Below are 10,415 nucleotides of genomic sequence, written 5' to 3'. Positions count from 1 at the left end.
GGCAACCCACTCCAGTTTTCTTGCCTGGAGAATCCCACGGACAGAGGAGCCCGGTGGGCTATACAGTCCATGGGATGACCAAGAGTCGCACACGACAGCGACTTTCACACACACAGAATCCTGCCAGCCCAGCTTCATCTGACCAGGGACCTTTCCTTCCCACGAGCACACCACACTGAGCCGTAATTCTCTGTCTAGTGAAAACATCAACCTCTTTAACATATTTATTACAAATACTTGTTCATTATTATAAAATGCTTTTAATCATTTATTACTTAGTAATAAACATCAATTGCCAACAATGAGATAAGTATTCTCAAGAAACAGTCAACATACAGATACAGGGAAAAAAAAAAGATACAGACTCAGCATTCCAGTACTTATATATTTTTAAATTATCCAATGACAATCTAAGATGTTTATAATTATTTGTAATGTTCACAGTCAGAAAGCTTGATGAGGTACCCAAGCCAATAACTCTCATTCGTGTAGATCCTGAAAGCAGGTGCCAGAGCAGAAATTATAGGAGGGCTCACCCCCAGCGTCCTGCCCGTCACAGCGTATGGAAACTACAGATGCAGTCATATTGTTTTAAAGCGACAGATAAAAAGAGTGACAGGCAGTGTTGTAATCACCCCTGTGCCTCTAGGAACTAGCCAGCCCTTGTTTTGTTTCATGAGATAAACATGATCATCTGACTCATAAAACGACTCCTTACATTCTAAATAAATTAATCTTGGTCATTCCCCTTAATAACATATACTGGTGCACATATAAACCAAGACAGGATTTGCTAAATGATTATTGATAGCTGTGGGCAAAAGAGCCATACCAGAGGAGACACAGTCCATGGTTTTACCACTATCAGGAGCTCATGCTGTTTTACTCATTAATATTCCCAGTCTCTCCACTCCAGCGGCCAGAGAGCCTCAACTGCAGGCCTGGGTTAGTTAAGTCAGGCACCACTCACTGCATTTCCAGGCAAGTGAGACAAATGAATCCTTTCCATTGAACCATCTTCTCCAAACTCTATTCACAGGGACAGCTTCACTGCTCGGGCAGGGCAAGTGTGGCAATCACCCAGCAGGATTCCAGAGTTCCACCCCCCAAAGCAAATGACAACACCGGGGATCATCTCACAACCCCGCTGAAACAGAAGTCCCAGATCCCAAGAACCTGCTTGCACAGAGGCCCATGGTAGTTGTCAAGCGACCTCCCAGGTCTGCTGTAAAATCCATTCCACAGGAAAACACGTGTGTGTGCATGCTAAGTCACTTCAGTTGTGTCCAACTCTTCGAGACCCCACCAGGCTCCTCTGTCCGTGGGACTCTCCAGGCAAGAATACTGGAGGGCTTTGCCATGCCCTTCTCCAGGGGGTCTTCCCAACCCAGGGATCAAACAGGCATCTCCTACATCTCCTGAATTGGCAGGCGAGTTCTTTACCACTTGCTCCACTTGGAAAACCCAGGAAAACACTTAGAAATTGGTAAAAATGTGGCATGCATTTAAAATGTAAATAAATATGATCACCTTCAAATCAATACTAGGAATTTAACGACTAACCACTAAATCAGAATTGTTTAGTCTAAAGTACAGAAGCATGCATCTAAACCATTGTGGGGCTTACATGGAGGATGGAAAAGAGAAACATATCAGTGGGCCAGGATGGGACCCCCGGAATGTCTCCACATCTTCTTCAGGTTACTGCCAGCATGACCTACAAGCAGGTAGTGAAAGTGAAAGTCGATCAATCATGTTTGACTCTTTGCAACCCCATAGACCTTACAGTCCATGGAATTCTCCAGGCCAGAATACTGGAGTGGGTAGCCTGTCCTTTCTCCGGGGGATCTTCCGGACCCAGGAATCGAACCTGGGCCCCCTGCATGGCAGGAGGATTCTTTACCCACTGAAACATCAGGGAAGCCCGCAACCAAGTAGCTCTGCAGCTAAAGGACCCTCCGTGCCGGGTGAACTGGAAGACTGCTCCCTGTCTGCCAGCAATGACTCCTGTTCCCCGACGATTGTATTGAATCCGGTCACTTTGCCAAGAGGCAGTGGAAGACCGGACATTCTGGAGCATCTGAGCCATAAAAACGCCAACACGACAAACATTTGCCATCAGCAAGTGGTCAGTGACACACAAATTAAAGTTATTGTGTCCGCAAGAGGCAGGGAGCAAAACTGATAGAAAGCAAGGCTAAAGGGAGCAGGAACTATGAGTGTCCTGCCCTCAAGGGAGAGCTGTGCAGACTGAGAGGTCAAGTCTATACACCAAATTAACTGCATAACAGCAATTAACAAAAGCAGAGTTAGTGACATTAACAAAAATTGTTTAATGTCAATAATTAAGCCACCATTAATATCAGTGATTAAAATGGAGATATCCTACCTCAGACCAGTGTTCACTTAAGTGAAAAAACAGTACTTTCTGATACTAAAAAGTTTACTGTTTAATTAAATGAGTTAAGCCAGGTGAAAGTGATTTGTGAGCAGCACGATGGCTTCATAGATAAAAATCAACCCTGACTATTCATTGGAAGGACTGATGCTGAAGCTGAAGCTCCCGTACTTTGGCCACCTGATGTGAAGAGCCGACTCACTGGAAAAGACCCTGATGCTGGGAAAGACTGAAGGCAGGAGGAGAAGGGGGTGACAGAGGACGAGATGGTTGGGTGGCATCAACGACTCGATGGACATGAATTTGAGCAAGCTCCAGAAGATAGTGAAGGACAGGGGGTGTAGTCCATGGGGTCGCAAAGAGTCAGACATGATTTAGCAACTGAATAACATTCTACTTCACAGTCTTCAAAACTGGCAATTCAACTCCTGGTAGAGATTAATTAATGATTTTTCTGACTTGGACTGTGCCATATTTAAAAAAAAAAAAAAAAAGCTTAAGAATAAAATTGTGCCCACAGAATTTCTTCTTCACTGAAACAGCCACCGCCCGCACACCCCACCCACCCACCCCCCGCCTCCACCCTGCCATTCAGCGGCCACTCTTGGCCCCCTTGACCTCTGGGAAACCAAGAGCCCCAGGCTGTGTTTCCTACCCAATATAATTCCCCTAATAGATAACCAGTGATTATTAGATGCACCGTTATCTTTTGGGCCTCAAAGGAAAAAAGTAAAAGTCCAAACAAAACCAAAAAGGCCAAATCTAAGCTTATCACAGTTTCAAAGATGAAGACAGAGACCATGTACATTTCCCAAATCAGCATGATCCGCCTGGCCTACCTGAAATGCTAGTCCTTCTGAGCCCAGTGTCATCAGCCGGCCCGGGCCCTGTGTAGCTCGCTGGGACGCAGCAGGCACCATCCCTCCCCTGCTGCCCCCAGTCCCTACCCCACCCCACTGCCAAAGCCACAGTCTCTTCACTGCAAGTCTGACCTTCCAGCACAAATCCCATCTCTCTCGGCTTAAAAGACCTCACTCCACAGGGAGGGTCTCCAAGACCCCGAACGCTCTGACTTCCATTGTCCCCCAGCCTCACCCCTCACAGCAGCTTCTCAGCCAACTTCTCACCCTCATCACACCCCATCCCACCCTTCTCGGTTCTTAAAACGCCATGCCGTCCCCAGCTCCAGCTTCCACACACCCCGCTTCCCCGGGAGCTCCCTGTCCTGCTTCTCCGCCTTGTCTGCTGTGTCTGCATTCAAATCTCTCCCCAGCTCTGGCCCCCGACAGGCCCTTGTGACCTGTCCCCCGTCCTCTGCTTGACACCTGCCCTCTGTACATCTGCAGTGTCTGACTTCCTTATCAGTTTAATTATGTGTCTTTCCAACTCGCAGTTCTGCGATGACTGGGGTTCGTTTCCATCAGAGTGGATCCCCCAGAGTCGAGCACAGGATCTGGTACATGCAGGGTGCTCTGTGTTTATTGACTGACCAAAAATCGTGAATGATGGCCAGGGCAGTTCTCGAAACACTGTTTGGCAGAAACTAGTTTTTGCTGCCAACTGTTAATGGGTGCTCTAAAGAAGAGGCTTTTGAAGTGTGGTGCTGGGCACACAGTAAACGTTTAATAAATCTCAGTCATGATGCTGCTGCAGCTGACGATGACAACCACAAACGCAACAATAATATAACAAAATATAAGAAGAGTCCCTTTTTAAATACCACTGTGACTGAGGTCTCTGCCTTTCTCATCCCAACGGCTGTCTAAGCGAGACCTATGATAACGATATTAAGCATTGATCCTAAAACCCCAGGACAGGAAAACAATCCTAGCACCAGTTTAAAAGGCCGACGGTCAAGAATAGATACTGACAACAAATGCAGTCAGTGAAGTGTCTTTTCCCCTCAGTTATACTGATAAAAATGCATTAACTGTAAATGTGATAGAAGGACAATGTTTGCTGACTTTTAAGTTGTAAAGCATTAAAAAAAAAAAACTAAAATATAAGGCAGTTTCCTCCTTTGCCAGCTCTGGTGATAATCCAGTCATTTGTAACAGGACAGGTATTGTCCTGCATAACCATTTCATATTAGAGAGTCCCCAACTGACCATCATGTTCCTAGCTGATTACTTGGGATTTGCAATGAATTATCCCACAGGCAGTAAACTCTTAAGACAGGGTCTTAGTAATTTTCATACCAGTTGTTACTATGGTATGTGTGATGGGCTGCGTAAGCTTTATGTGCTATGACATGATGCACTGTGGATTAAATAGGCTTTATGAGTCTGCTCTGGAACCTGGACATATTTGTTGGAATAAGGTTTCTATGAGAAAAGAGGTTTCAGGGCCCCAGAAGCGATGAAAACGGAAAGGTGCCCTCCGGCCTTCACCTCCAGCCCAGGCGGGTGACTGCAGCCCCGGGTAGGAAGGCAGGCCAGGGCCCCGAGAGGCGGCCCACCCTCACCGCAGCCCGTCATTCACCGCCGGGCCAGGACCCCCACCTCCCTCCCTTCCGCCTCTCAACAGTCTCAGCAAAACTCAACCAAACTGCTCATGAGAGCCCGGGGCTTCCCAGATGGCGGTAGTGGTAAACAACGCGACTGCCGACGCAGGAGACTTCAGAGACGCAGTTTCGATCCCGGGGTCAGGAAGATCCCTTGGAGGAGGAAATGGCAGCCCACTCCAGTACTCTTGCCTGGAGAAGCCCGTGGACAGAGGAGCCTGGCTCCTCTGCGGTCCATGGGGTCAGAGTCAGACATGACTGAAGCAAGTCAGCACAGAGCCAGGGAGACGCCCCTTTCCCGGGTTCCCTCGGCTCCTGGGCCCGGCCCAAGGCTCCTGCCTGGTCCCCGGATCCCCTTCCACGAAGCGCCGCCTTCTCCGGGGGTCCCTGCTGCCCGGGCGGCGCTCCTGTCCACAGCTCAGGGGTCCACGCGGCCAGGCCCCCACCCCGCTCCCGCAGACGGACGCCCCTGAGAGCCTGTGGCGCCCCGCCTGCAGCCGCAGCTCTCCCGCCTGGAGCGGGGCTCCACCCGGCCCACCACGCGCGTCACACGGCGCACACCCACACACACCCCCCACACGGAGCACACGCACACACACAGCACACACGAGACACACACCACACGGCGCACACGCGCGCGCACACACACACACCCCACACGGAGCACACGCACACACACAGCACACACACGAGACACACCACAACATACACTCCCGCCTGGAGCACAGGCTCCACCTGGTCCCAGCCTGAGAGTGACCACCACGCGCATCACACAGCACACGGCGCACACCCACACACACCACACACACACACACCCCACACGGAGCACACGCACACACACAGCACACACACGAGACACACCACACGGCGCACACACGCGCGCGCACACACACACACACACCACACGGAGCACACCCACACACACAGCACACACACGAGACACACACCACACGGCGCACACACGGGCGCGCACACACACACACACCCCACACGGAGCACACGCACACACACGGCGCACACACGAGACACACACCACACGGCGCACACGCGCGTGCACGTGCACACAGACACACACACACAGCACACGGCGCACACCCACACACACCACACACACACACACGAGACACACCGCAACATACACTCCCGCCTGGAGCACAGGCTCCACCCGGTCCAGCTCTGTGTGCGTCCACCACACACATCAAACACAGCGCACGGCGCACATGCACACACCACACACAGCACACACAGGAGACACACCACACAAAATACACTCACATACCACACACATCACACACACAAGACACACTACATAATATACACACAGACCACACACATCATACACACCACACAGCATACACACACACCACACACGAGACACACCGCACAACATACGCTCACACACCACACACCACACAATCTATATCACACACATAGCGTACACTCCACACACACCACACACATCACACACACGAGACAACGTACATTCACACACCACACACATCATACACACCACACATACAATCTATACCACATACACACACCACACATCATACACAAGACACACACCACATATACACACATCATACATACCACACAACAAACACATACACACCACACAGACACAGTATATCACACACCATACAATATACACTCACATATTACACACATCAAACGCACTACATATACACACTATACCACACACACACCCCACACATACACACCACAGAAATCACATACATACCACACCACACATCATACACACACACCTCCATAGCATACACACACGACACACACCACACATCATACACAAACTACACACACACCATATCACACACACACACACACACACACCTCAGGGATCACACACACACAACATATACTCCACACCGCACACACCACACAGACCTCATACATCACACACATACACACACACACCCACACAGACCACACACATATTACACAGATCATACACACAACACACGCACGCAGAGCAGCCGGCTGAAGCAGACACTGGCGGAGCGTGAGTGAGGGCTCAGGGAGGCAGCGACAAGCAGGACAGAGTCGTGGACCCACGGGGAGCCGCGCGGCGGAGCCGACTGGACGACGGCGGCTCCCTCCGTACCGCCTGCGTTAACCTCGGGCAGGCGGCGCTGCGCTCGGGAGGGCCGGGGGACCGGCTCTGCTCCCGCCGGGAAACCTGGACGCCGACCAGTGACCTTGACCCCGGCGCGCGCGCGCGCGACCCTCCTCAGCCTCCCGCCCCCTCCCCCGCCCCTCCCCTGTGCGGGTGCAACCGGAGTGGCGCGCTCGCCCCCGGGAGAGCCGGGCCCGCCCCCGGAAGAGTCGGCTCCGCCCCCGAGAGGGCCAGTCCCGCCCATGAATGCGCCCTCGCCCCGCCCCCGGAAGAGCTGGTCCCGCCCCCGAGCGCGCCCCGGCCCCGCCCCCGAGCGCGCGGCACGGACCCAGCCGAGCGGCTCTCAGTTCGCGCGCGCGCCCCCAAGCCTCCCTTGCGCCCCCACGGCCGCCTCCCCTCAGCTATACCTCTGCCCGAAGTTGGGGCGGCGGGGGGCCGGCAGAGAGTCAGGACCGCCGTCTTCGGGGGTCGGCCTTCCTCTCCGCGTCCAGGACCGCCGTCTCACCCACCTGGCAGCCTCGATCAGGACGCCTGCAAAGCGCGCGGGAAGGAGGCGGGCAGAGAAGCCCGGTCCTCGCCACTGACCGCCCCTTCCCTCCGACCCTCCCCGCCCCGCGCACATACACTGTCCCCAGGAGTGATTCCCGCCAGAGGGTCAGCCGGACACCCGGAAGCGCCGGACACACACTCCGCCGGCTGGGTGGCTCGAGCGGCTGGGGTCCTGGTGCCTGGGGCGCGGAGACTTCCTGGGCCTGGTTCCTCGACGTCACCACCGAAACCCGCGAGCCGCCGCCCGCGGCCCCAAACCCCCCAGTGCCCCGCGTGCCCTCGGTCCCGCTCCGCAGCCCGCAGCCCCGTGCAGAGCTGGCCGGGAGCGCAGGGCCAGGCCGCGTGCGGGGCTGCCCCCGGGGACCGGACGCGGGGCGAGTTCTCGCGAAAAGGAAAATCAAAAAGAGTTCAGGCGTCTCCGAGCTTCTCTCGCCAGGAAGAATCGCGCTCACACTGCAGAGCCACGAAGAACACAGCTGCAAGGGCAGCGCCGTTTTGAGGGCGAGTCTCATCCACACCGTCGGAGAATGACCGTCCTGCTCGGGGCGTCTGTTCGGAAGGTTATGCTCGCTCCAGAGGAAGGGCAAGTCGAGAGCCCCTCCTCGGTTGCCAGAGACACCACTGGCTCCCGGGTTCAGAGCAGACAAAAAGGCGTGAGCGGGTCCCCGAGGGGTTACCCGCACCTTCCGCACCCGGGGACGCCCCTCGCCCGCGGGGAGTCGAGTTGGAACCGCGGTGTCTTTCGTACTGTGACCCGCGTCAGTAAGAAGTGATGTTTCGGAGACACTTGGTGTCCGTGGTTTGATGTTGTTTAATCGACGGACTTCTATTAACAAGCCCCCACATCTGAGGCCTTCTGGAGACCCCCATTCCTTTCCAGATGGAGCCGCAGAGCAGGGACCAACGGGGACCTGGCCTTCCTTCCAACAGTCCGGACTCGCCCAGGCTGCGGGGCGGGCACGTGTAGACTGGCCCTGCTCCCCACTCACGCGCCTGCCCCACAGAGGCTAACCCACGGCCAGATTCCGTGCGCGCTCCCACGCGAGTGTGAAACCGGCTGGAACGGCCTCTCCAGCAGCCCTTTCCCTCAGGAGAAGGGCTGTTTCCCTCTAAGTAAGCACCTCGCGGGGATTCCCATTACATAAAACTTGACGATGACCTAATTTGTTCATTCAAGAGGATAAACTCGTCCTAGACATACATTATTGTTGTTATGGTTTCCGTTGTTAAATTATACATAAAAGGCCACCAAGCCTGTTTTAGAAATGCAATGTTTTCAGAACATGAATCTTAATGAGAGCCTTATTTTAAATGATGGCTGAGAGTGTGCTATATTTTAGATCTCTCTTTATAATTTCACCAACTTGTAATCCTAAATGCATTTCCTAAAAATTATTGTAAAATATGTTTTCTTAGAATATGTTCATTCACTACCTTAGACGGGCCTGTTTGTTGTTCAATTGTTAAGTCCTGTCTGACTCTCTGCGACCCCGTGGACTGCAGCATGCCAGGCTCCTCTTGCTCTTGCAAAAGGAAATTCAAATATGGAGAGTTACTCAAATTCATATTCATTGAGTGGGTGGTGCTGTCTAACCATCTCATCTTCTGCTGCCCCCTTCTCCTTTTGCCTTTAATCTTTCCCAGCATCAGAATCTCTTCCAGTGAGTGGGTTCTTTGCATCAGGTAGCCAAAGAGCTAAGAGCCAAGAGCTTCAGCATCAGTCCTTCCAGTGAATATTCAGGGTTGATGCCTTTTTGGTCTTAGGTGGAGTGAACAAAGGATAGAATGTACAATTAAAAGAGGTTTTCCAAAATGATGCACTCTTTCATGTCCATCACCTGCAAAATAAGCCCCTTTAGGTCTGCGTTTCCTAAGTCCACTCTTCCCCTGTAAACTTTTCCCACTTTTTCTCTGATAAGGTCTTTTCAAGCAGGAACGAATCCATAAATGTGCATTTCCCCAAGTGTGGTTCTTCCAACACCAGTCTTGCAAGATCACCTGTGGAAAGGAAGTTGGCCAGAGCACCTGGAAGATCCTGCTCATTCTCCCCTTGTGATGTTTCCAGATCACACCAGGTGCTCAGTCAAGACACCTCCAGAGCTTGCCGTGGTCTAGCATTTCTCAGATCTGCGTGTGGAAACTGTCCAAACAAGGCTCAACAACATGCTGAGGGACTTTCACTTCTAGGATTACATGTTAGGAATTAGTGATTTAAACCAGCTAATATATGGAATGGGTCATTCAAAGCTGGGATAAGCCAAGCTGCAGCATAAGAATTTTCAGAGAATGAAGAGGAAGCTGACCCTAGTTGCCCTTAGTGAATTTCATAAGTCCACTGCATTTAAAAAATGAGTTAAATATTAGGTGAACAATCAACAGACGAACAAAGATGTGATATTTAGAGATAGATACACACATGCACACACATATATATAATGGAATATTACTCGGCCATGAAAAGAAGTCTTGCCATTTGCAACAACATAGATAGATTGGAGGGTATTATGCTCAGCAAAATAAATCAGACAGAAGACAAATACCATATAATTTCACAGTATATGTGAAACAAACAAACAGAGCAAAACAGAAACAGAATTGTAGATACAGAGAACAAACAGGTGGTGGTCAGCGTAGGGGGGAGGAAACAGAGGAGAGAGATAGGAGAGGGGGATTAAGAGGGACAAACTTCCAGTTGCAAAATAAATGAGTCCCGGGATGATGTATACAGGGTGGGGAATAGAGTCAATAGCTATGTAGTATCTTTGTACAGTGACAAGTGGTGACTAGATTTCTCGTGGTAATCAGTTTCAAATGTATAGAAATATTGAATC

The 10,415-nt window shown here is 51.7% G+C and overlaps 1 long non-coding RNA gene across 1 annotated transcript; it reads right to left on the bottom strand.

Annotated features, from left to right (window-relative positions):
* Positions 1-365: 365 nt before the first annotated feature.
* LOC139037410 (uncharacterized) lies at positions 366-7,811 on the bottom strand. The gene is made up of 2 exons (XR_011490192.1): positions 7,443-7,811; positions 366-1,717 (listed from the first exon to the last, which is right to left on the bottom strand). It is a non-coding gene; the product is annotated as an uncharacterized lncRNA (long non-coding RNA).
* Positions 7,812-10,415: the final 2,604 nt, after the last annotated feature.

Source organism: Odocoileus virginianus, chromosome 11 (genome assembly GCF_023699985.2).
Source record: "Odocoileus virginianus isolate 20LAN1187 ecotype Illinois chromosome 11, Ovbor_1.2, whole genome shotgun sequence".
NCBI classification, from domain to species: Eukaryota; Metazoa; Chordata; class Mammalia; order Artiodactyla; family Cervidae; genus Odocoileus; species Odocoileus virginianus.
This window is presented reverse-complemented; position numbering and strand designations above follow the sequence as displayed.